The sequence below is a fragment of the Lissotriton vulgaris genome, chromosome 9 (genome assembly GCF_964263255.1).
Source record: "Lissotriton vulgaris chromosome 9, aLisVul1.2, whole genome shotgun sequence".
NCBI classification, from domain to species: Eukaryota; Metazoa; Chordata; class Amphibia; order Caudata; family Salamandridae; genus Lissotriton; species Lissotriton vulgaris.
The window spans coordinates 988,674,372-988,700,210 of record NC_141697.1 but is presented as its reverse complement, the minus strand read 5'-3'; the positions used below and the strand labels follow the sequence as shown (position 1 = coordinate 988,700,210).

At 45.3% G+C, this 25,839-nt stretch overlaps 1 protein-coding gene across 1 annotated transcript in view; it reads left to right on the top strand.

Moving 5' to 3' along the window:
• The first annotated feature begins 11,813 nt into the window (after positions 1–11,813).
• Positions 11,814–25,839, top strand: part of LOC147692685 (uncharacterized) — a 430,724-nt gene continuing 416,698 nt past the window's right edge. The window contains exon 1 of the mRNA XM_086938862.1: positions 11,814–12,119. The gene's annotated coding sequence lies outside the window, so the exon portion shown is untranslated. The remainder of the gene's footprint in view (positions 12,120–25,839) is intronic.

Here is a 25,839-nt window from a genome sequence, read left to right as displayed (position 1 = left end):
TGGGATTTAGCCTCTGATGGTTTTTAATATATTGATTGATACACCGTGACAATTAGAGTAGTGAAAGGGATCACACTCTAGCGAATTGAGAAGAATATTGAAAAGCCTTTCAAATTGTCGTATTTCAAGGACTGGGTGTAGTGTAGGTGGGGCCTGTTGTTGTTTAAAATACTTTGAGTGGGGGGGCGGCCTTACTTTTTTCTCCCCCTCCGACTCCTATTGTGTTGGCATTTGTAGTGCCCCTGCATTTTTCAGAGATTTCAGAATTCTGTGGTTTCTGAAGTTCTCTACCAGTTTGTAGTGATTTAGTGGGGTGATAGTCTAATATTCTCCAAGAACATTCTAGAACACAGAAATTATGTTTCTTTGGTTCTATCCAGACTGCACCGAAACCAGTTATCATGCAAGCCTGAAACGTGTCAGTTTTGAACGTGGATGTTGAAAATCAGGACTATAAGATATTTGCTAAAAGCAGAGCTATGGATCGCAAAAAAATGTCTGCTATTTTCAACAGGCTATCACCATCCCCTGTCAAACAGACCAAATATTTCTTGGGGCTGGCAATTTTTTAACCCCAGCTTGTAAACTGGTTTGCCTATACGACCTGCCTCATTTCTCAAACCTTAAAGAATGAACGCTTGTCAGAATGTTTCAGTTGGACTGAAGAAGCAATATCCAAGACCTTAAGAAAGCTTCTACTCAAGCGTATGTCTTGCTTTAGCAAGAGCTCAGTAAAAAGTTTATAGTGGAAACACATGCCTCCGACAAGGCAGTAGGGGCGGTGCTGCTGTAACTCCAACTTCATGATAACTTGGACCATCATATCTTTATTGTCCCACGTATTAAATCCATGTGAGCAAAATGATTCCGCTCTAAAGAAAGATTTATTGGCAAATAAATATGCATGTAAAGAGTGGAGACGTCTGCTATTGGGAGCCTTTGAAACCTTGGCGAACAGAACTGATAAATGTGATTTACAATCTCTTTAGAATATGCAACATAGGAACAGTCGTCAAGCTCAACTGGATTATTTTTTGCTCAATAGGATTTTCTTGCCACAAGTATACCTGGCTCCCAGCATATTGTGGCTGATGCCCATCACTTTGACATGTGAAAGACACTGTTCAACAGACCCATTATTATTACTGCCAAATTGAGTCATCTGTGCTGTGCAATCCTCACTTCAGAGAGTACGATGCTCATGCCAAGTTGGATCCAAACATGTTACAAGTACCACAATTTAAGATTCCAATTTATTATCATCGTAAACTGTATTTTTCCAACGTTCTTAGTTTATTTTCACTAATGACTTACAGCAAGAAGTACGTCAAATGTTTCGCAACTCAGCCATCTCTGGGCATCAATGAGTCAAGTCGATGTTAGACATTATTTGCTCTTTATGGTGGGCATCGGTATCTCAAAATGTGGAAGCTTGTGTAAAAGCTTGCTTCATCCATGCCCATGGCAACGCTATGCATGAAAAACATTTGGCTACCTTCAGCCCTTGCCAGTGCTATCTCAACTTCATCGTATATTTACCCCCTTCCGATGGCTTTACATTTAGTATGGGCACAGTGGACATGTTTTCTAAGAAGGCTGAATTGTCTTCTTTTAAGACAATTCCATCTGTCCTCTGAACGGTCAAAAGATTTGCCTCGGACATCTTCCGTCTGCATAGTCTACCTCGGGCTATAGTTTCAGATCTAGGTTCCCAGTGCATTTCTCGCTCTTGAAAGACCTTTGTGCTGCATCAAAGATCCAACAGTGCCTATTCTCTGGATTCCATCAACAGAGCAATGGAGAAAGAAAAAGGGGCAATCAAAGTCTGGAAAAGTACCTGCACTGCTTCTGTAACACCATGCAACCAACTGGCTGGGATTCTTGCCCCTTGAAGAGTTTCCCTTCAATATTGCCACGCATTCCTCAACGACTGTATCTCCTTTTTTGTGTCTCGAAGGATTTCATCCTCATCCTTCTCCAGATTCACATAGTCAGTTCCCTATGGTCCTTGAAGCCTCCAACTATGTTGAGAGATATAAGAAATATGGATCTTGTCTGTAGAGAGTTTTGATTAAAAAAAGGTCTCAAGAGAAAAACAGTTACTGCTACTAATGGTGCGTGTTGACTTGAACATCCATAAAAAACATACCAAAATAATCCCTGTGGAGTATATAGAGCTATATAGCTCCATTCACTTATTTCATGTGTTATCAAAGATCAATTCCCTTCCTATCTACTTGTAGGAGATGCTTTTCGTGATAGGCAAATTAAGCATCTCTGAAACCCGTTCCTAGATTATAGCTGCTCTCGAAGATTTAAAAAGTCAAAGTATTAGTCTTTTCCATCTCAATAGAGTGCATTTGATCCACATTCCTCCATAAAAACAATTAAATATGCCTGGTACTAGTTTTCCAGAGACCATCTGAAATCTGAACAGAATTTTACCCACTGCTAAAATTCCAATAGGGCATATCCTAAACAGTTGATGAAGAGAACCATTTACATTTCTGATATTTATCAGCATTTGTTAATATCAATTTACAGATTCTCACAAGGCATTAATATAGACTAAATCAAATTATTTGCTGCATTAGTCAATGTGCCACATTAATATATAATGTAGGGATGTCTCAGTTTTATCTGAAGTATTTTTCAGAGATTACAGTTTCCCATTCAGTTACACAAGTTATTCTACGTCTCTCAAATAATCGTGCATTATCTGTTCAGATCAGTTTATAAATTAATTCAGGTTTAAGTATACTTTCTCTACCTGTTATATTTATGTAAGACTTCCCATTCTTGACGCATAGTTCAACTGTGGATTCAGTTAAAACTTTCCAGTGACCCATTCAAATATATGCTAGTCGAGACGTTATTTCTGGTTCTGAGACTACTAGACAATACTCTTCTGCTTGAATGGCCTGGTCAAGCCTCATTACTCATCTTTTCAGCATGGCATTCCATCTCTCGCTATTGGCCAGAAGAATTGCATACTTGTTACCAGGACTTGAATAAAAATGAGTCCACAATACACGGATTCGAGTCACCACACAAATGTCCACATTCTCCCTACAATAGCCAAAATGTGACAAAGTCTGTCAAGAAAAATATAGACCCTTCCTTCGAATCCTACCATGAAGCATCTGCCACCCCATATGTTGGAACTGAGAATGGAAAAGTAATTTAACACATTCCCATTTCAGTGAGTTTCAATTTAGGAATTTTTAACATAGATAGCCTAGGAACTCAGGTTACGCTACTAACGATCACTTACGCCCTCAATACGCGATTTAGTTACAAGGGTACAGGCGGGCTGGTTCTGATTCCTGTGATTCATGATGATATCCCCACACCTAAATATGGGGCATTCGAGTCATATCCTCACAGGCCCCTCCCAGAATGAGGAATAACACGCAGACTCAAAAAGACTGATTCCAATTCTGCTGCTGTTCTCCCTTTTCGTGGTCTAAATACGCGCTGATATACCACTTGCTTAAAGCAGGATGTAAGAAGTCTTTACAGCTCTTTATGTCCCTGGTATTGCCTTCTCCTTCACTGCTTTGGGTGCTCAATATCTCGCAGGCAGGCCCTGTAGCTTGGGCAAAACCAGGAATATAGTGCACTGTGTACAAAACCCCTAAAGTGGCATAGGTGAAAACCAGGCACAGAAACCTTTTGCGCCCAATTTCGCACTTATGTATAACTCAGATTAAGGCCCTACAAGTATTTCTGAAGGAGATGGGGCTTGGTTACCACCAGTGTTTGATTTGTGATGGTGGTTGCAGTTGGTTGGCACCGGCGCTCATTTTTGGGGACCAGAACTTATTTTTCAACATCAGAGCTTGACCTAAAGAAATGCTAAAGAGATAAAAGGCAGACAAGAAGGAGGAAGTAATAGATAGGGAAATAGTGATAAAGGAAGACAGAAGGGATGAATAAAAAAATATTTTTAATTAAAAAATAAATAAATAAACCCACCAAAAAAAAAGAACTAAAAGCGATAGAAATAAGAAGTAAAGAGTGGTGGAAGAAAGAGTCTTGAGTTAGGATAGACACTAGGGAGTCTTGATTTTCGGCAACCACAGCATTATGCAGCCCCAACAGGCGTGGCTGGGTGCTCCTAAGAACAACTTTAGACCCCTCTACTAATTTTATACATTTTATTTTTGACTTTATTTGATTTTTTTCTACTTATTAAGCACTGCTTCACAGTCTGGGTGTGGATAAGACTCCAGGGCTCCTTGCTCACCCTATATTACCTGTTGACCCCCTTCAAAGAGAGGAGGCAGCAGTCGTCTGCAGATGTTCCCTGAAGTTCTTGAGCAGGATGTGGGGTGTTGAGAGAAAGGTATGTCAATGAAGGCCTCTGGAGGTGGAAAACCTCACATCTGTCACCGCTGACAAGGTTGAGAAGCAACGCATGTGGGAACTGCTGTAAACTATGCTGGTAGACCAGAGAGAGAGCACAAGCAACCCTTCCTCTCCCGCCCCAAAAGCAAGAAACAGGGATCCCGCCAGGAAATGATTGTCAATTGAAGTGCAAATAAGATGCACTGGCCCGAGAGGTGAGAGGCAATGTTGTGCTACAAGTTGCTGAATTATCTTTTGATCCTGCAAGATCTGTTTCTAATCAGACGCGCGCGCACAGCCGGGGGCAAAAGTCTGAACTTTGTACAAGCCCTATTACCATTACAGGATTGGAGGGGGGTTACCACCGCCTCTCCTTTGAGGTAAGAGAGCGGCCTGCCGTCGCAGTTTATTAGCAGGCCTTGGGCTGCGGTGTACACAGAGCCATCCATCGGAAACTATTATACATTAATATAGCCTTATAGCCCGCAGCAGAGGGCTTACCGGTTATTAAAGGCCTGAGCCCAAGTTATAGCCCCTAGATGCAGGCGAGGGCCAATAACGAAAAATAGGGCCTTTAAAAAACATTCCAAATGCCCTCTAAAGCAAGGGGTGAAATGTGGCCTACACGACCCCCCCTGAAAGGATCAGTACGGGCCACCAACCCTCCACTGGCCACCATGGCTCGACACTGTAGAACCACATGACAACCTACCTTTATCTCCTTTCCCTTTCCCCCTCCTTTCTTTTTTTTCAACTCTTACTCTTTCAATTTTTCTGAGCGAGGATGCAACAAGATTCAAACAACAAGCCTATACTATCGATTAAGTGAAATATGCTCCGCCATGAAGCTCGCCACGCCTGTTGTAACCCTAAGGGCGTCCGCGAGCCACCGCCAACGCTATTACTGTACTATGTATGTATAAAAATTTGCTAATAAAACTTGTTAAAATCAAAACAAAACAAAAAATCAAAACAAAAAAAACATTCTAGACTGAGGCAGCAGGGCTGCAAGTCTATGAGAAAAAGTAACCCTTAGAGGAAAGAAAGTTCTTAATTAAAAATGGAGACATAGAAAGGCAAACATAGGAATGTTGGACCAAAAGGCCAATACCAGCCATTGTTAGCCTCGAGTCACTTCATGGTCTTTGGTGGACTTCTCAACTTTCCAATGTTTTAATACGCGACTGCATATTAGGAACCCAGAAGAAACATACTCTCAGTATATTTTCAATGGAATGAGAGTCAAGCTAGGCTTGGAACTACAAGCAGCCATGGGAAAATTATTTAATACTAGCTTCATACTGAATCCAGTTTGCGTGACCCACTCCAAGGCAGCTGCAGGCGCCTTTGTCACTGAAGACAATTTCAATAAATATAAAAATTGATGAAAATATTTATTTTTACAGTACAATTTTTCAAATATAATATAAATACTAATGAATAAATGTGCAACATAACAGAAAAAGTGACAGGTATAACAGACAGTTCTGAAGCACAATTTGTGAAATTTTCCAATAATTATGGACCTGCGACTGCAACCTGGAGCATTATTTATCTACAGCAGCAAAATGTTGCATGCAGCTACAGGACCCATATATGTTATTTACTTAGGCTTGCTTTCAAGACTGACTCATCGCAGGATCCCTGAGATCCTGGATGAATTCAGAATCAGTGACTGGCCACTGTCCTATCCCACTATTATAAGCCGAGTGGCGCTATAGGGAGTGGAGGGCTGCCCCGTCCAATTACAAATTTTACTGGGTGGGAACACACTCAGGGAAACTTAATGAATTCTGTGCACATGTCCTGCTGGCCCAAAATTGGGGATAACATACAGCTTTGGACCCAAGTCTAGTCCTGCATGTTTCCCTCAATTCTGGGTCAATGAACGTATAATGCTGGATACATTTTTGGGAGACGCCAGCCAGAATCCATATCTCAGGACAAATATGATCAAGCCAATTACTAGCTGACTTGACCTAGGCACTTTATCAAAATGTATTCCAGGGCTTGTGATTGGAGCCCAGGTAGGGATGGTCTTGGTCTACGCAAGCTAAGTAAGGTGTATTCAGGAAACTTTGGGTTGCTTTATTAACTGAAGTTTCACAAGTACATCCAGCTTACCAAAAAGGCCATAGCTGAGCACCAGTTCTTCTAGTACAGGATGTCCAGTGAGTGGGACATGCTGGGCAGAAAAATGTAAAAAGGGATAACGCGTGTGTCATGGAGCTTCTTACATCCCTTCCCCGTTCCTGTGAAAGGTGGAGGGACAAGGGACTGTGCTTTAAAGAGGATGGAGCCAAGTGGACGGGGACAGAGAGCTACCAAGGACACTTCTGGTTCTGGGAAGGATTGTGCTGGTGGCCACTCGGCTGCCAGCAACTGTTTGAGTCTGAAGTTCACATGGTGGCTGCTTCAGGACAGTGCCGGTCGGGGTTAGGTCCTTCACGCGTTTCGCATTTTGCACAGCTCACACCGTTCTTTAAAAAATTGAGAATTAGGAAGGTGACTTACATCATGACTTTGCACAACCCATGCCTAGTTTTCAGAAAGGCCTCAGTTTCAGCTCACAAGGAGAATGTGGGAATTATTGGCTTTGGCTTGTGCTGAGTCATGGTCTGGTTAATTTGGATCTCAGTGTGTTGTATCATAATCTGCACCACAGTACGTGTTGAGCTAGTTCTCAGTTTGTTTTGAGTTCGATCCCAGTTTGTGTGGTTCTTGTGTTCCACTAGACATACTGCTGTCTGATGTGGTTTTATTTAAATGAGGCTAGGCTCCAGTTTAAGTTGTTCTTGTGTGTTGGGTGCATGTGAAGTATGTCTTTTGTTATGGTAAACACATTTAAGGACACAGGTAAAAAAGGGTTCAGCATGGGGGAGAGAGGTCTTAAGCTGGCATTAAATAAGAGGTATATTTGTTAGCTGTGCATAGGTAAGTAGATACTCGAATGTGTTCGACTTCAGTATATCCGTCATATGGTGTGTTTATGGGTTCAGCTCAGGTGATGTGGATCCTGAACCTTATTGGAAGCAGGTGAAATGAGTCATGTGGCGTCTTTGTGGTGGATAATAGGTGATGTAAATACTAGGGTGTGTTGGGAAAATGTATTGTACATCGAATGCTGTGTGAGTTTAGCACAGACGAGATGGGCTGTGAACTGTTTTGGACACTTATGACATGGCTCACAAGGAATGTTTGTTCTTTAGATACAGGTGAAGAAGTAACTGAGGTTTGTACGACAAACTTAATGAAGATCACCTAGTACATTTGTGGGTTTTGCATGTGTGAAGTGGGTCATAAAGTGTGTGTTTTGGTCGGGCATAAGTAAGGTAAAAACAAACGTTTGTGAGAATGTCACTGTAGATTTTGTGGTGTATTTGTGGGTACAGCCCAAGTGAGGCTTGTCTTGGGATGTTCGACAGGCTAGGTGGTCCAAAGTGTGCTTTTGGTGGCATTCCTGGTAAACAGGTCTGGGAGCTGTAATGCGTTTGGGATTTAAACAAGGGTGACGTGATCAATTTCATTTGTACTCAAAAGAGTCAGATGCTGAATTCCGTTGAATACCAATCAGGTTGATCATTTCATGTGTTTCTGAGTTTAGCACTGGTGAGATGGGCACTGGGTTCTTTTTGTGGGTTGCATGCAAGTGAATGTCAGCAGGCTGGAGAAGAGTGCAGGAGATTGCTGGGTATGTTGGATGCTGGTGGCGTGCTGATGTCTGCTTGTGTTTTGACCTCAGGCGAAGCAGTTCATGTAAGGTGTTAGCGAGTGAAGCACGGGTGAGGTGGATGACCTGGTGTGGTTTTTGTTGAGCACAGGCAAAGTGTGGCCTTGTGTATGTTTGATGGTTGGCCTAAATGGAGTGGGACCAGGTGTGTTTTACACACAGGTAAGGAGGATTCTGGGCTATGTTCTTAGGTTGAGCACAGGTGGCTTGGATCTTGTGTTGTGATTCTGCTTGGACCACAGCTGAGCTAGCGCATGTGATGTGTTTGTTGCTTTAGCACAGCCAGTGAAGTGGACGTTATGATGTGCTTGTGAGATAAGGCGATACCAAAGGGGATGATGGACGAAGCGCTTGAGCAAATCAAACACTCACCCCCAGTCAACTGATCTGGGTTTAATCCATCATCATTCTTTAACTCACTCCCCACTCCAGTTCAGACATGGCCATATTCAAATTAGTCTGACCCTGTGCCTCATGGGAACAGTCCAGCCCGAACTGCCAAGCAATGTCTTACCTGGACCAGAAACCAGCATCCTGGGACCGATTTCGGGTTCATAACGCTCATCAGTCAGGCTAGCTTGAATCCAGTGGCAAAGTGAGCAAGGGACCCATGTCTGGGCATACCCTGCCAACTTAAGGCAAACAAAGAGATACCAAAGGGAATGATGGACGGAGCCCTTGAGCAAATCAAACACTCACCCCCAGTCAACTGATCTGGGTTTAAACCATCATCATTCTTTAGCTCACTCCACCACCCCAGTTCAGACATGGCCATATGCAAATCAGTTTGACCCCATGCCTCATGAGAGCAGTCCAGCCCGAACTGCCAAGCCATGTCTTCCCTGAACCGGAAACAAGCATCCTGGGACCGGTTTTGAGTTCATAACCCTCATCAGCCAGGCTATCTTGAATCCAGTGGCAAAGTGAGCAAGGGACCCACGTCTGGGCATACCCTGCTTGTGAGATAAGCATGGGTGAAAGAGATACTGTTTTTATTGTCAGCCAAAGATATAAATCCTGTGCTGTGTTTGTGGCTTGGGCCAGTGCACAGTGACTCCTCAGCTATGCTTGTCAGTTGGATACAAGTGTGATGAACACAGAATAGGGAGCCACACAGCAGAGGTGGATCTTGGGTTGTGTTTGTGGGTTGAGCCGGGGTGAGATGAGCTGTTGGCTTTGCTTGGTTGGAAACTCATATGTAAATCCTGTGGCTTGTTGTACACAAGTAAGACGAATCATGTGGTACGTTTCACACAGATTAGGTGGAGCACCATATAAGTTTGTGATCTGAGTGCACAGGTGGCTCTTGGGTTGTGTTTGTGGGTCGGTTGACCCCAGGTGGGATGAGCTACTGACTTTGCTTTGTTGGATACTAGTATGTAAATACTGTGATGTGTTGTGCACAAGTGAGTCAAATTATGTGGTATGTTTGACACAGATGAGGTGAAGGTGTGAGTTGAGCGAAGAGGTGGCTCAGTTAATCCCAGGTGAGGTGCGCAGTTGGCTTTGCTTGGTTGGATACAAGTGAGATTGAACCTTGGGTGTGTCGCACACAGTTGGTGCAGATCACGTGGTATATCTGCCGCAGGGGAGGTGGACCACCTGATGAGTCAGTTGGACAGAGCGGTGGATTCGGAGTTATATTTGTAAGCTGAGCCTGGATGAGCTAGGTCATTGGCTATCATTATGGGTTCATAACAAATGAGATAGATCCTGGGGTGTACTAGCGATACCAAGCAGTGCTTAATTTGAGCTGGTGTTTTACGGGGCCCCGGCACTCAATTTTCAGCAATTGTAACTTATGATAGACTGGACATGGAGACACTTTCCAGCGAATTTAGAGTTAAGGACAACAGCTGTTTATTAATTCAGTACACAAATTACTAATAACTACCACCCAGAGCGTTTTTATAGCTTTGGGAGCCTGGAATTATCACACTTTTAAGTGTGATGGTGCTGTCATCGGCAGCTCCGGCAGAGGTGGTGCAAGCTGTAGTGGCCTCCTGACGAGGGCCCGGGCACTTAACTTTGTACAAATTAAGCACTGGCAACAAGGCAGATCATGCAGTGTGCAAGACACAAGGGAGAAAGATCAAGGCACGTTTTTGCAGGTTGATAAAGCAAGTAGAGCAGATAATGGGAAGACTGTGGGTTGGAGCATGCTTTGCACTTGGTTGTGAAGCACTTTGTACTCAATTTGCACCTCCTTCATATTGATAATGTACACGATGGATTCCAGTTGCTGGGGTGGATGATCCTGCCCATGCCCAGTGCTGATTGGTTCGTGCTCATCCCTCTGTGCCCAGAAGACCTTTCTATCCCGGATGCCTGCGAAGAACACCTGGGGTGCCCCTCGCCCTACATAATCAGCCAGCCTTTATTTAAAATGCATGAAGTCTTCATATCAAAGTGTCTCTAATTAGCCAGATATAGGTCACCTCCTTTTTGATGAGCAAGCGAATGCAGATCCTGATTTCGATGACAAATTACAAGCAATTGGGAAATTCTAAAGATGAACAGCCATAGGGTTTCCGTCCAGGATCTGTGGGCTCGTTGTTTCAACTTCGGGAAAAGCTTCAGCGGGTTTCTGCGTCTGGAAGAAACATTTGCTGTGAAGTTTGAGGCTTTTGGGCAGTTCGCTTCCTGGCTGCATTTCAGATCTGATAGGGTTAATGGTAGCTGGGAATGTTTTGTAGGAAATTGACTTGCAGAGCGAGTGAGTGGGAAAGGGACGAACAAAGAAATGAGGAAAGAAACAAGGGGGAGGAAAGAAGAAGAAAATAAAGAGAGGAACAAGGGGGAGGAAGAATACAGGCACGGGAGGACGTATGTAGTAGGTGGTGAGGAGGGGCAGGGGAGAATATGGAAAGTTGAGAGGGTGGGGAGCCGGACAAAAGACGATAGCGCGTAAATAAAGAAACGGGAGGGGGGAGAATAAAAGAAAGAGATAAGAAAGGGGAGAAAGAACAAAGGTAGGCGAGGAGGTGTGTAGTATGTGGTGAGAAAGAGCAGCTCCGGAGTATGGGAGGTTGAGAGGGTGGGAGCTGGAGAAAAGATGATAGCAGTTAAATAAATAAATTGAGTGGATGGTAGATCAAGAATATTGAGGGGAGGAGAGATGAGGGAGAGGAGGAGAGATGAGGGAGAGGAGGAGAGAGGAGGGATGGGAGAAGAACGGAGAGATGGGAGAAGAATGGAGAGAGAGGTAGAAAGGAGGCGGTGAGGCAGCGAGGACTGCAAGTGAAGTTAGGACAACGAGGGAAAGATAACGAGTTTAAGGTTCTCAGAGTACGTGTGGGAAGATAAAATATAGTAAAAAATGAGAGAAAGATAGATGGGTGGGTGAGGGTAAAATGAAAAATGAAGCTAGAGTGGGACAGAGAGAGAGAAAGGAATAGGGCGGGAAAGAAGGAAAGAGATTAAAAAGTACAGGATAGGGAACGGAAAGGAAAGTGAGAGAATAAATGAGAGACAAAGGGAGAGTAAAGTAGGAACACGCGAAGAAGGGAGAGAACGCGGAGATGCCGAGGGCAGATAGAGAGCTCCGGCTCGGTATCTCCCCCCAGCTCGCTCCTTTCCCACCCTCTCTGGGAGTCGCCCCCTCCTCCCCGCTGCCTGCCCCTGCGCTCACTCCTGGCCGCTGCCGAACTCCTCGCCTCAGCTGAGTCTCGATCGAGGTTTCCTCATCCCGCCGCCCGCCCTCCCTTGCTCCCGCCCTCTCCGGACCTCGCTCGACCACAGAACAAGAAGTGACTGAGGCAGCCCGAGCCCCCTCACCGCTCCCGGATTCCTCTCTCCTCGGACCTCTCAGAGATGCTTCCTCCCGGCTGAGGAGCCGGCCGGCCGCTGACCCTGCGTGGAGGAGCCGCGTCCCCGGCCTGGGACCCTCGGCCACCGGACCCCTGGCTGGATGGCTCTCGCGTTTTCGGAGCGGTCGAGGGATGTTCTTCCGCGGGCACCGGACGTCTTCATGACTTCGTGTCCGAGGGTCTTCGCAGGAGGGCGGCGAGGGATACTTTCCAGCAGCCCAGCTCCTGAGGTACGAGAACTTGCACGCTCCGTTCTCAGTTCTCGTGTTGTTCGGTGTTGTGTGCATGTTAGCGGGCAAGGTAGCTCAGTGGGTTTATGTTTGAGCAGAAAACCGCGGTGGGAAACCTGCAGATCAGAGGTTAGAATCTTAGTGGACAACCCTCAAACTTTCATTCTTCAAATGTTGCTAATAGGAGTAACATTGAGTTGAGTGATACTATAGATGGCAGCTATTTATCCGGCTCCCGATTAAACAATCTTTCTCTGCTCTTTAACCAGACCTCTGACTGTAAAGAGACCGCTAGGTGCTCTTCGGCCACTAACCAGGCAAATATGTGCAAATACATGTTTAATATTAAAAAGGTTAATTACAGTGCTGCTCGACTTTGAGCAAAAGTTGTTTAAAGCATTTACAAAGCATTTATTTGCAGCATTCATTTTATTACTTGGGTTCATAGTGTGCAGACATAGTGTTCTGATGTCTTCGGGCACAAATGGACATCATTCTTGAGTCAGCGTCTCTGTTCCCTGCCTGCAGATGTGGCTACAGATGTTTTTTATTTATTCATTTGTTCTTTCTGTAGCCCTATTATCACGTGGGTAGTATCACTAATGTGTGTGGAGTTTTAAAGAGCGGGACACCAGCCAGTTCATATGCGGCAATGAGATATTAAGTCCCCATTAGATGCTTTACAGGGTTCCCTTTAAGTTGTTGAATGCTTAGAGGCTGCACATGTCTGAGGGGCCTCCAGAATGAGCAGCTGGGGCTTTGGTGCTCGAGAATTTACTTCTCCCATGGCTCTCTGCCCAGCTCTGGAGGTTTTTGGGACAGCCCCCATTTGGGACTTTTGGAGAAGATGCTCAGGCAAGGTTAGAAGTTGTTGGGAGAGATTGTCTTTCTTATTTCCATCTCCCTCCTTCGGTAATATGGTCCCACTCCCAATTTGCACCCGATCACCCTCCCTAGTAACTGGCTGTACAGGATGCTGATGGAAGCTCATGTTCCTCTTCTGGGGCCCCAGTGACAAGAGATGCTCCAGAGGGAGCAACAAAGTCCCGGGCACACGTAGTTGGGGTTAGAGTATGGTCATGGAATTCTTGGAACTCCGTTTGTGTATTTGAGGAGCCGTGTAGTAGCATTAAAGAGCGATACAGTGTTCGGCGTGAAGGAGGCGGGTGAGCCTGAAGACGAAGGTCCTGAGTAGTAGGTGGAGGATGGAGTAACACTGGTGCAGAGTCGCTGTCCGGATGCGGACAGCGACTCTGCACCAAACGGAGTTCCAAGAATCACCTACGCTTACTCGGGTTGGTGACACTAATAATGATTCCTGTTACCTTCCTCGTTCTTTCATTTCGGGACACCCGGCCGGGTTGGAATTATCACCGGCTTGCGGCCCATTCCTTTGAAACTCGCAACTATTTCAGCCCTGAAGAAGTCACTGGATCACTCCCACAGGTGACGAAACGCGTGTCGGCTGGTTGCTTTTTTGTGTTACATTAATTACATTTATTTCAACTCATCCTTCTGTTGTGGACCACAGCCTTTGTTATTTGACACTGGAAATACCATGACCATACTCTAACCCCAACTACGTGTGCCCGGGACTTTGTTGCTCATTCTATTTTGTGGGTTTCTGGACTCGCATCACTATGGGGGTTTTAAGGTGTGTTTTTTCCCCCGACCTGGTAGCACCGTACATACATGTAGCTTTGCCAACATACGCATAATTAGCTTGAGCGCCATTCTTCCTGTCATTACTGAAAAATCCTTACACCGACACAGTATGCTCCAGAGGGAGGTGCTGTCATTTTTACACGGGTCTACGCTGTCAGGGCAATGGTTTTGACTCATTTGTACCACTTTAACCCCTTCGACGCTGATGACGAGCTGGGCTCGTCATGGCGTAGCCTCCTCGCACGCTGATGACGAGCCCAGCTCGTCACGTAAAGTGCGATTTACGAAAACTCAGCGCAGGAGCGGAATTCCGCTAGCGCGCATGGAGTTAATACCCGAATGCACTATAAGCAACAGAAAAGGGACCAGTCAACTCTTTCGAAGGGCCTTCCACTGCCCAGCAATATGTTTCGGAGTGTTTTTAGTAACTTTCGATTTGAAACAGCTAGAAAACATTGTTTTGTTAAAATCTGCAGAATATGCAGCAGATTATGTGTCAAATGCAGCAAATCCATAATTATGCAGAAAATGCAGTGGTCGCAATATCGCATAATTCCAGTAGCCATGACTATGAGAAGGCATGCCTAAAGTACCTGGTTGCAGCAAGGCCATCTTGTTAGGGAGACGGTGTGGAGGGTCATCATAGTGATGGGGTGTGTCTAAGGCTCCTCGTTAGGGACATACTGTGGTGTCTCTGAATGGAGCCTAAAATAAGCACCACTCGGTGCCTGTCAAAGGGCCATCTTTAAACACAGCTTGCAGTCTTGCAATGGCCGTTCATGTTTCATAGATGTGTTCTCTATTCTCTGCCTGGCACTCTCCTCTCGACAGCTCTGCCTGACCCTCTACGTCTTTTATTGTTCTCCCACTGCCCCAACACTCTCACTTATCCCCTTACTTGCTTTCCATTTCAATATCTCTTTGCTTCCTGTAGCCTTTTCTTGTCTGTTATCTCACTTCGTTTCTTTTGTTTCTTCTGATTTCACTTCCTCAGTTTTTTTTTATCTCTCTCTCTACCTTGTTCCTTGGCCTCCTCCTCCATCTCTTCCTGTCCCCTCCACTCCTTCTAAATTGGAAGCCTCTTTCGTGCCATTTCTATCATGTTTCCAATCCATGCCCTCCACTCCTTATGGCTCTCTCTCACCGTATCTCCTTCTCCCATCTGTTTTGTTTCTCACCATTTCCATTGGTTAATTTGTAAAATAATAATAGCTGGAGCACAATGTTTTGTTCAAAAGCTTGCGGTTGTGCAATGGGATGTTGGGGTTGCCGAAAACAAAGCCTGCGTAGATCTATTTCCACCGCATGCCTCTTGCTGCCACAAGCAGACACTCCCTGCCACGCTATCTCACTCTTGCAGGTTCTTTTCTATTCCTCCTTTCTCCCTTTGTCAGTTTTCATGTCTTTCTCTTCTTCCCCTTTCCACATTATGTGTGCTTTTTTTCTCTTTTTTTGCACTGGATCAAGGTCTTTTGAGGAAATATAAGTGCAGGTCCCCAAAACATGTGCTGGTGGGCCCCACCTGCGCCCACGGACTACATTAAACACTGGCCATTTCTTTTCCCTCCACATTCTCTACATTCTTCTCATCTCCCTGTACTTTTAGGAACGTCATACCCTACTCACCTATTTAGCTCATATTCTTCCATTTGGCCCCTAAAAAAAATCTTCCCTTTTTTCTCTGCATATGTCTCTCTATCTTGCCTCTCCTTCCCATTGCCAGCATCTCCTCTGCTTTCTTCCACTCTCTTTTCATTCCTCCATGTTTCCCACCTTTCTCACTTTCTGTGACTCCTCTTTCCTCTCACTTCCACTCCCCTTCCCGCTCACTACCGGAAACTGAAAACTCTCTTTTTTCTCTTCTCCTTTGACACTCTTGCTTCTCTCTTTCACTCTCTCCCACCCACCCCGGACATGCCTCCTTTCACTGCCTCTCGGATATCTCTGCCTCCTGCTCTCTCTTGTATGTGAGAATTCCTTTGCTTCCTTCTGGTTTCACTGTCTCTTCTGGTGTTTCATCTTGTCAACTTCATGCTGTTTTTTGATCTGACATTATCCCAGACCTTTTGATTTTACTAAAATTATATGTATAATATACTTATTTGTACGGGCTGTCGGTCAAATCTCTTCATCCATGTGTCTGTTGTTGTCATTCACATTGTTTTCCACCTACTGCAGCATACATAATGTGGCAATTGGCCAGCCCACTTCAGCCATTATCTACCTTCACAGCTAGCGATGGTATTCAGCTCTTTCAAAAAGAGTAAATCCATACAAAAAGTAGGTAATGTGTTCTTTCTGAGATCACAGAAGTGTTTTTGCTTTCAGACTTTTTTTTTATAATGTCGATGGTTCAGCAGTTCCCAAGACAACAAAATTTTCCAAAAACTCTGACAGTACAAACGCTGACAAAAGCCAAAAGGCTGTCCAATGCCAGACCAATTTACTTTTCCAATGCTTATTTTGTATCTTTCATGCCACACCTCACTGCTGTCTCCTGGTCTCGCTTTCCCATATGATGATCTTCTGTCCATATGATGTTTAGTTCTGGCAGTAGCCAAGACTTTTTGATTTGACTAAAATTATATTTATATTATGCTTACTTGTAGGAGCCTACAGCCAGCCCTCTTTATTTATTGCTCTGTTTTTTTGTAATTCACATTTTTTCCACCCAAGACTGATCACAGGATGGGACAGTGGGTCAGCCCACTTCATCAATTGGCTAGTTATCTGTGAGTAATGGCATTCAACTCTTCTACAAGGAGCTTACCCACAAGGAATTCCCTTCAGTGCCAGGAACTACTATGGCAATTTACTATTGTCGAGGGCCCAGCAACTTGGTAAAATTTTACAAAAACCATGACAGAACAAACACTTACAAAAGTCACTATAAAAACTGTCAAATTTCTCAAGATCATGTGTGACTAATTAGGTCAATTCTTTGTATTTAACTCAGTATAAAAACAGGACCACAGGTCCCAGAATTCTTAGAAAAATTGTGACCTGACCTGTAACGGCTGCTACTGGGCTGTAGTGGTTGTGCAGGGTAAAAAAAAAAAAAAATGAAATAAATCACTTACCTTACCAGTGGCCACCTTTTCTCCGTCCTCGTCCTCTTCTCGGCACAACAGGAAGCACCCAGGCTCCCCTGACCAATCACAACACTGCCTTACAGCAGCGTTGTGATTGGTCTGAGCACCGTGGTTTGGCGCTCAGAGAGGGACTGGGATGCTGGGCATGTTCTCCACTGTGCTGTACAACACAGCCTGGTGGAGAACACGCCAACTGCTCATGATGGTTTGGCCGGCTTAAGACGGCCAGCTAAACCCTCATGCGCACTTAGGAGAGTTTAACCGCTCCTCCCCCTGCTCTGCGTGAGGCGCAGCCCTGCCCCGCCCGCACCTTTACACAGCGAATAATGAAAAATATAATGATAATAACATTATCATCATTTTAGTTTTCTTGTGCAGCAACGCTCCTCCGCCTTAACGGAGGAGCCGCCCATGGACCTGACTAACCACTCATGCAGGGACCTGTGAAACTTGGCAGCCGTGCTAAACGCTGGCAGCCAATGCCAGACCAATTTGCTTTGCCAATGCTTGTTTTGCATTTCCCACGTCACACCTCGGTGCTGTCTCCTGGCTTCTGTTTCCCCTGCGGTGTCCTAATGTCTGTTTGATGTGGCCTTTTTCCATGTCATACCTTCCTGCCCTGTTTCTAGACTTTTGCTTGCTTTGCGTCCACTCCCCCCCTCCAAGTAATTAGTTCACATGCAGGAGGGTCGAGATCTGTGTGAAGGTGTCACTCCCCCAGCCTGACCAGAGTTCTTTCTGCTCTGGCTACCCAGTGAGAGCCGGTGACACGAAGAAGCTGGTGGCTGAGCTATGCGGATTGAACAAGCATCAGGCAGCAATCCCTCACCCAGCTGTGCACCCCTCCTCCCCCTGAAACGTGATGCTTTCCCTCAGAACCCTGAATGGGCTCGAAGAGGCCAGGCCTGCCCCCTTCTCCGGGGCGGAGTGGTCTGATTTCACCGGGACCAGAGGCTTGTAATGCTATAACTTGGTACGACGGATGCATTCCCACACTGTTGCTCTTCTGGGATCAACTCGTACTGCCTGGGGCACTTTGTGTCAAACAGACGCTACAAGAGGAAAGACAATAGCAGGTTTCTGAGTTACAGAACATTGTTTCTGTACCGCTCCCCGGGGGTTTCTCCGCCCTCGAAGCAGAGCTTTGCTGTTATTTGTCTGTAACTGCATTAACTCGTGCTTGACCCCCGTCAGAGCCCTTTTAGATATATTTAAATCGCTCCTCATTTTTCCAGCCCTTCTGGGGTCACCGTCTCTGTTGCAAATCCATCTGTCGTTTTCAAGGGCACACCCACGCTTCAATTTCTTTTAGCAGTGGCACCAGTGAAGGGTCTGGGAACGCTGGCCCCCGCCCCTTCCTTGTCTCCTGTCACTCAGCCAGCTCCCATATATATTTTTTTTGTTTTTGTATAGCGCACAATGCATAACATAGTTGCGTCTAGGTGATGGAGAAATCAGTTTAGGGGAAACGGACATGTATTTCGGGCTCCTGGACGACAGATGAGGATGTTGTGGTATTAGAAAAGGTGGGTGTGAGGTTTTTTCCTGAATGGGAGGATGGTGGTGGGTTGGTTATAGAAGAGGTACATTGTGTCACAGGGGGGATACCACGAGAGAGAAGTGCCTGTCTCTTCTGGTCCTGCAGGTGGTTTCTGGGTTGATTAAAAGGTTGTGCCCTTCTGGGTGGAGACATTAGGTGCATTGCTGGTGTTTGTTTTTTCTTCCTGACCTGCATATAGGAGGAAGCAGAACCGCCAAGCCATCTTGGCGGGTAAGTCACTATTGGTTTTTACGCTGTTGGGTGATGTGTGTTTTTGCACAGGCAGAATATGAGTGGAACTATACTGTTTTTGATTTGCTCTAGCCTATTGATTTGGTAGGAGGGCAGTCTGGAGTGTAGTGTGTGGTGTTGTAGTCTAAGCGAGAATTTACCGGGATCTGGCAACAGCTCCCCAAACGAGGTCAGTGAAGGGAAGGATCCTTTTCTGGCATTTCATGTGGAAGGTGAATTGAACCACTGAGATGAACTTGAAATTTAAGGGGAGGTCGGTGTCCAGGTGGTTCTGAGGTTTCTTGTGCTGATTTCTAATAGGAGCTGTTACACCAACATCTACACTTCGCCTCAATGGAATCAGAGAAATGGAAACTGACCACATCCATCACTCTTCCTCAATCAAATCCTGAGTCAAATATTTAAATCAACCTATTAGATTGCCCCACCCAATAAACTCATGCTCCTATTGGCTCTGTAATCCTCTGATTTTAAGATACTATGGAAGCTGGACACTTACATAGTTCCCTTTTCAAACCAATCAGGCCTTAGGTTTCCATCCCCCTGTTTGCTTACAATCTACTGTAGACGAATCATATCCAACCACCTCTAGTAAACAAATAAAGAAAGTTGACAGCAGTGTACACATTCCTATGCTTTCTCGTAATCCCATCTGAATGTGTTGTCATATTACCTTCCGTTGGTTAGTTCCTGGCCTTATGGTTTCTTATACAAATCGACTCGTATCAAAAACTTCCTTTTCGTATGCCTAACATATAGTATTATGCCCCATTTTAAATAAGTTAGGTGTAGTGTCTGATTCTGCATGTCCCACTCTTCCACATACAATTATGTCAATATCTGTCTTATGTGCACAAACCTATTTCCTGGAGGGGGAAAAAACCCTTCTTGATTGTCCCAGCTCAGTTATCTGTGAACTCTCCTAGTTCCCAAGATCACCTCTGGGTTGTAATAATAAGCTCTGTGCAAAATACGTCAAAATCGTTTTTGCCTTCTCATTTCATTGTCCTAGTTTTAGGTCTTATATAGAGAAAGCTTTATCTTTGTCACCAACCCCACGTAATAAAAAAGCATAAATAAAGCATACATTGAGGGGATTTGGATCAGCCTCTTCATCTATTGGACTGTTCAGCTGTCATTCACATTTTGCTCCACCCACCAGAGCATACAGCACAGGGCATTGTGATTGCTCTATGAGTGATACCGTTTTGAGCGGTTGTATGTGTTTCTAATAAAAACATAGATATAATAATAATTTCTCTACCTTTCCAAGGCCAGTCCTATTGGCTTTGAACATGTCTGCTTCTTTACCAGTGCTGACAGCACTCCCTGCATCCTTTTGGAATTAAAAATGAAAAAAGATGCTTTTCCTCTAACCGCTGCCATCATCTCCTATATTTAGTTTTTTTAGTTTTCTTTAAAGCGATGTATGCTGCATCTCAACTGCTTCAGCGCTCTTTGCAATAGTTGGGGGCGGGTGTAACATAGCAAGTACTCCATCCATTGCAACACAGTCATTACAACGCACTACGTTTACAACACAACTGTTACAACGCAACTGCCTTTACATCACATGCCATTACAGCGCATTACCCCTGCACTATTCAACACTTTCCCTACTGTTGCACTCACTGGAGTGGGAATAGTAATTTTTACCCCTACACTCTCCAACACTTACCCTACTGTTGCACTCACTGGAGTGGGAATAGTAATTTTTACCCCTACACTCTCTAACACTTACCCTACTGTTGCACTCACTGGAGTGGGAATAGTAATTTTTAGCCCTACACTCTCCAACACTTACCCTACTGTTGCACTCACTGGAGTGGGAATAGTAATTTTTACCCCTACACTCTCCAACACTTACCCTACTGTTGCACTCACTGGAGTGGGAATAGTAATTTTTACCCCTACACTAAAATGTGTTGTAATAGCATGCTTTGTACAATCATGTGATATAATCGCAGTTGCGATGTAAAAACTGTGTTTTAAAAGCATGCGTTGTAATTGTTTGCGTTGTAACGTCCTATATGCTAATGTAGTGAGCGGAAATGGTCCTTCAAAGCATTTTTACTTGATATGTGTGTCATTATTATCCACCTATTAGATTGCCCCACTAATGCTCTTCCTAGCCTTTGTGGGCAACGTGTATCCAAGTGTCACAGTATCCCACTCACGTTCACTGTAATAGCAACAACGCCTTCTCCACCCTGGGACTTCACAACTTCCGGACTTGAATTGTATTACTCACATTGTGAACAAGTGTGTACTTGCACTTTTAAAGTTTTTTTAAGTTTATTCTTCTTGAAACTCACTATTTAGTGTCGACCTTGAACTCCTGAGCCGCTCTGTATTGTTGGTCACCTAGACTATTTTGTGATCAACAAATGTAACTCCACAGACTTCCTGTTTTTTTGCCGGCATTGCACCCCATAGCTTCTCTGTATTGCTGGTCACGTGGGCTGTTTTGTGACCAACGAGTGTTAAGTCTTCACCTTCCTGTTTTCTGGACAGCAGGAAGGCTCACATTCCCCGTCACCTCTCCTTTGACACCTGGCATAACATTAGGCGGCTTATTTACAAGAGGATATCGCCACCAGAACGTCACTTTTAGCAACATTCTGGTATGCCCTTCTCCATATTTATGAAGTGGTGTTAAGCACACATAGAAAGAGCAAAGTGACATTAATGTTTATGTGCAGGAAGGGACACCTTCCTGCACATAAACAATCATTCCCTGCAACGGTGCAAGGGTGCCTGCGTTGGCACTAGGCAGCTATATTTAGAGCCAGCGCTAGGGAAAACACAGAAGTGCGCTGTATTCTTGTAAATATGGCGCATCGCTGCGTTTTGAAAATGTCGGAGCACGTTGCTGCAAAGTTTGTCGCAGCTCCGCACTCTGACATTTTCTTGTAAATGTGACCCATACTCTCTTTTTTTTGGGGAGTTCTAAATCTATATGAAAGGATCTTGACTTGCTTTAATGCACCTCTGCCCATCTGGTTCACACCACCCTGGCCTCCCTGATATGTTAGATGGACCAGTGAGTGTCATCACCCGGTACAGTAGCAAGATCCATTGCCTCCCATAAAGAGTTTTATGCCAGAACGTGTTCCATTGCAATGATTCAACCATACCTGGTGCAGCAACAAATGCCACCGTCTTGCATATATCAGCAAAAGGCATCCGCTTTAGTACGGCAGCGGGCACCATTGCTTCGGGCATATCAGTGCATGCTTTTCGCTCACATACACCAGTGAATGCCATCAGCATTAGTAAAGAAGTGAGTGCCATCCCCACTGGCATAGGAGTGGACGTCCTCGTCATCACCTTTATTAGAGTAGTGAGTGCCACCTCTCCTGGTGTAACAGCAAGTGCCACTGATTCGCATATGACAATAAATGCCATCAATTTCAGCATAGCGGTGAGTGCCATCGCCCCTGGCTAAGCAGGGAGTGCCATTGCCTGTAATATAAAAGTGAATACTACCAACCCTGGTTATTGCTGAGAATTCAATCACTTGTTCTATAGTAGTGAGTGCTACAACCTGTTCGGTAGCAGAGCATGTCGTCAACAGTGAATGGCATCGCTTCTTATTTTACAGTGAATGACAGTGAATGACATCGCTTCCTATGTTACCGTAAATGCCACGGTCCCTGACTTAACGTTGAACGCCATTGCCTCCGGAGTAACAATCGGCGTTGTTGTCTGTAATATAACAGCAGATACCATCAACCCTGTTACACCATGAATGCCATAATCTCTGGCCCAGTTGTAAATTCCATTGCCTCTCATCTAACAGTGAATGTCATTGCCTCTGATATAATAGAGAATTTGTTCCCATCCTATCGCAGGAATTGCTAGAACTTTTGTGTTGCAGCCGAGTCATGCTCTCTGATAAAACAGTGAATGCTATCACCCATGGCACAACAGTGAGTGCCATTGCCCCTGGTATAGAAGTGAATGCCATCACCCTTTGTATAGTAGCCAAGAGGGACATTGCCCATGCATTGAAGTGAATGCCATCACCTCTGGCACAGCACAGAGTGCTGCTTCTGGTACTGCAGTCAGCATCAGCACTCCTGGAATAGAACCTCGTGTAATAGTTTCTTACCCTTTGAACAACAGTGAATGCTGTTGTTTTCTTCACTCAGAATTGCCCTTACTGCAAGACGATATATTTACTGCACGCGTTAAATACCTCCTAATCTGTGTTTTTAACAGCAAAAAGGAGTGTAACATGTGGAATCGTTTTTTACCACACCATTGAGCGCCATTGCCTATGGTATAACATGTGTGCCATTGCCCGTGATATAGCATGGGTGTCATTGCCTATGGTATAGCATGAGTGCCATTGCCTATGGTAGAGCATGAGTGCCATTGCCTATGGTAGAGCATGAGTGCCATTGCCTATGGTAGAGCATGAGTGCCATTGCCTATGGTAGAGCATGAGTGCCATTGCCTATGGTAGAGCACGAGTGCCATTACCTATGGTATAGCATGAGTGCCATTGACTATGGTATAGCATGAGTGCCATTGCCTATGGTATATAGCATGAGTGCCATTGCCTATGGTATAGCATGAGTGCCATTGCCTATGGTATAGCAGGAGTGCCATTACCTATGGTATAGCAGGAGTGCCATTGCCTATGGTACAGCATGAGTGCCATTGCCTATGGTACAGCATGAGTGCCATTGCCTATGGTAGAGCATGAGTGCCATTGCCTATGGTAGAGCACGAGTGCCATTGCCTATGGTAGAGCACGAGTGTCATTACCTATGGTATAGCATGAGTGCCATTGCCTATGGTATATAGCGTGAGTGTCATTGCTTATGGTAGAGCATGAGTGCCATTGCCTATGGTAGAGCATGAGTGCCATTGCCTATGGTAGAGCATTGCCTATGGTAGAGCATGAGTGCCATTGCCTATGGTAGAGCATGAGTGCCATTGCCATGGTAGAGCATGAGTGCCATTGCCTATGGTATAGCATGAGTGCCATTGCCTATGGTATATAGCATGAGTGTCATTGCTTATGGTAGAGCATGAGTGCCATTGCCTATGGTAGAGCATTGCCTATGGTAGAGCATGAGTGCCATTGCCTATGGTAGAGCATGAGTGCCATTGCCTATGGTAGAGCATTGCCTATGGTAGAGCATGAGTGCCATTGCCTATGGTAGAGCATGAGTGCCATTGCCTATGGTATAGCATGAGTGCCATTGCCCGTGGTATAGCATGAGTGCCATTGCCCGTGGTATAGCATGAGTGCCATTGCCTATGGTATATAGCATGAGTGCCATTGTCTATGGTATATAGCATGAGTGTCATTGACTGTGGTAGAGCATGAGTGCCATTGCCTATGGTAGAGCATGAGTGCCATTGCCCGTGGTATAGCATGAGTGCCATTGCCCTTGGTATAGCATGAGTGCCATTGCCCGTGGTATAGCATGAGTGACATTGCCCGTGGTATAGCATGAGTGCCATTGGCCATGGTATAGCATGAGTGCCATTGGCCATGGTATAGCATGAGTGCCATTGCCCGTAATATAACATGAGTGCCATTGCCTATGGTATAGCCTGAGTGCCATTGCCTATGGTATAGCCTGAGTGCCATTGCCTATGGTATAGCCTGAGTGCCATTGCCTATGGTATAGCCTGAGTGCCATTGCCTATGGTATAGCCTGAGTGCCCTTGCCTATGGTATAGCCTGAGTGCCCTTGAAATGGTATAGGATGAGTGCCCTTGCCTATGGTATAGCATGAGTGCCATTGCCTTTCATAAAGCAGAGCACCATCACTGCTGATATAACAGCGATTACCGTCACCAATCAATCAGTAATCTTATAAAGCACGACAACTCACCCATGAGGGTCTCAAGGATTTGATTTAGGGGGTTTCAGGCTGATTTAGGCAGACCATATGAATGACAGTGAGTGCTGTCTCCTATGTTTTAGCAGCAGATGTCGTCATGCTTAGTATATCAGTTACAATCACCACCCCAGGTATGGGAATGCATACCGTCCTCTCTGAAAGGGAAAGGTGTCATTGCCTCTGGTATAGCAGCGAGGTCTGTGTCTACAGTACGGCTGCAGGTGACTTCACCTGTTCTACAGCAGAGACTGATATCAGTTCTGGAATACTAATGTGTGGCAAAACATTCAACTAGCAGTGAGTACTAGGGTCTCTGCTAGAAGAGTGAGTACTGGCATTGCTGCAGAGCAAACACCAATGGGCCTGCCATGGTTCTGTTAGCGGTGAGCGCTATCACCTCTGGTGCAGCAGTGAGCCCAAGACAATTGGTGTAGCATTAAGTTTCACGTCTGGAATAACAATGTTTCAGGGAGTGCTGTTGTCTCCGATAAATCAGTGACTGCTGTCACCTCTGGTGCAGCAGAGAGTGCTGGTGCCTCCGATATATCAGTGACTGCTGTCACCTCTGGTGCAGCAGAGAGTGCTGGTGCCTCCGATATATCAGTGATTGCTATCCCTGCTGATGCAGCCAGGAGTGTTGTGGCCTCTGATAAATCAGTGACTGTTATCACCTTGATTGACTGCTGTCACCTTTGATGAAGCCGGGAGTGCTGTCGCCTCCAATAAATCAGTGAGTGCCGTCACCTTTCAGTGACTTCTATAGTCTCTGATGCAGCCGGGAGTGCTGTTGCCTCCGATAAATCAGTGACTGCTATCCCCTTTCAGTGACTGCTGACACCTCTGATGCAGCCAGGAGTGTTGTTGCCCCCGAGATAAATCAGTGACTGCTGTCCCCTTTCAGTGACTGCTGACACCTCTGATGCAGCCAGGAGTGTTGTTGCCTCCGAGATAAATCAGTGACTGCTGTCACCTTTCAGTGACTGCTGACACCTCTGATGCAGCCTGGAGTGCTGTCACCTTTCAGTGACTGCTGACACCTCTGATGCAGCCAGGACTGTTGTTGCCTCCGAGATAAATCAGTGACTGCTGTCACCTTTCAGCGACTGCTGACACCTCTAATGCAGCCAGGGGTGTTGTTGCCTCCGATAAATCAGTGACTGCAGCTCCCTTTCAGTGACTGCTGACACCTCTAATGGATCCGGGAGTGCTGTTGCCTCCGATAATTTATTAAATGCGATCACTGCTCCAGGAGCAGGGAGTGCCGGTTCCTCCGATAAAGGAGTGACCGCTATCACAGCTGGTGT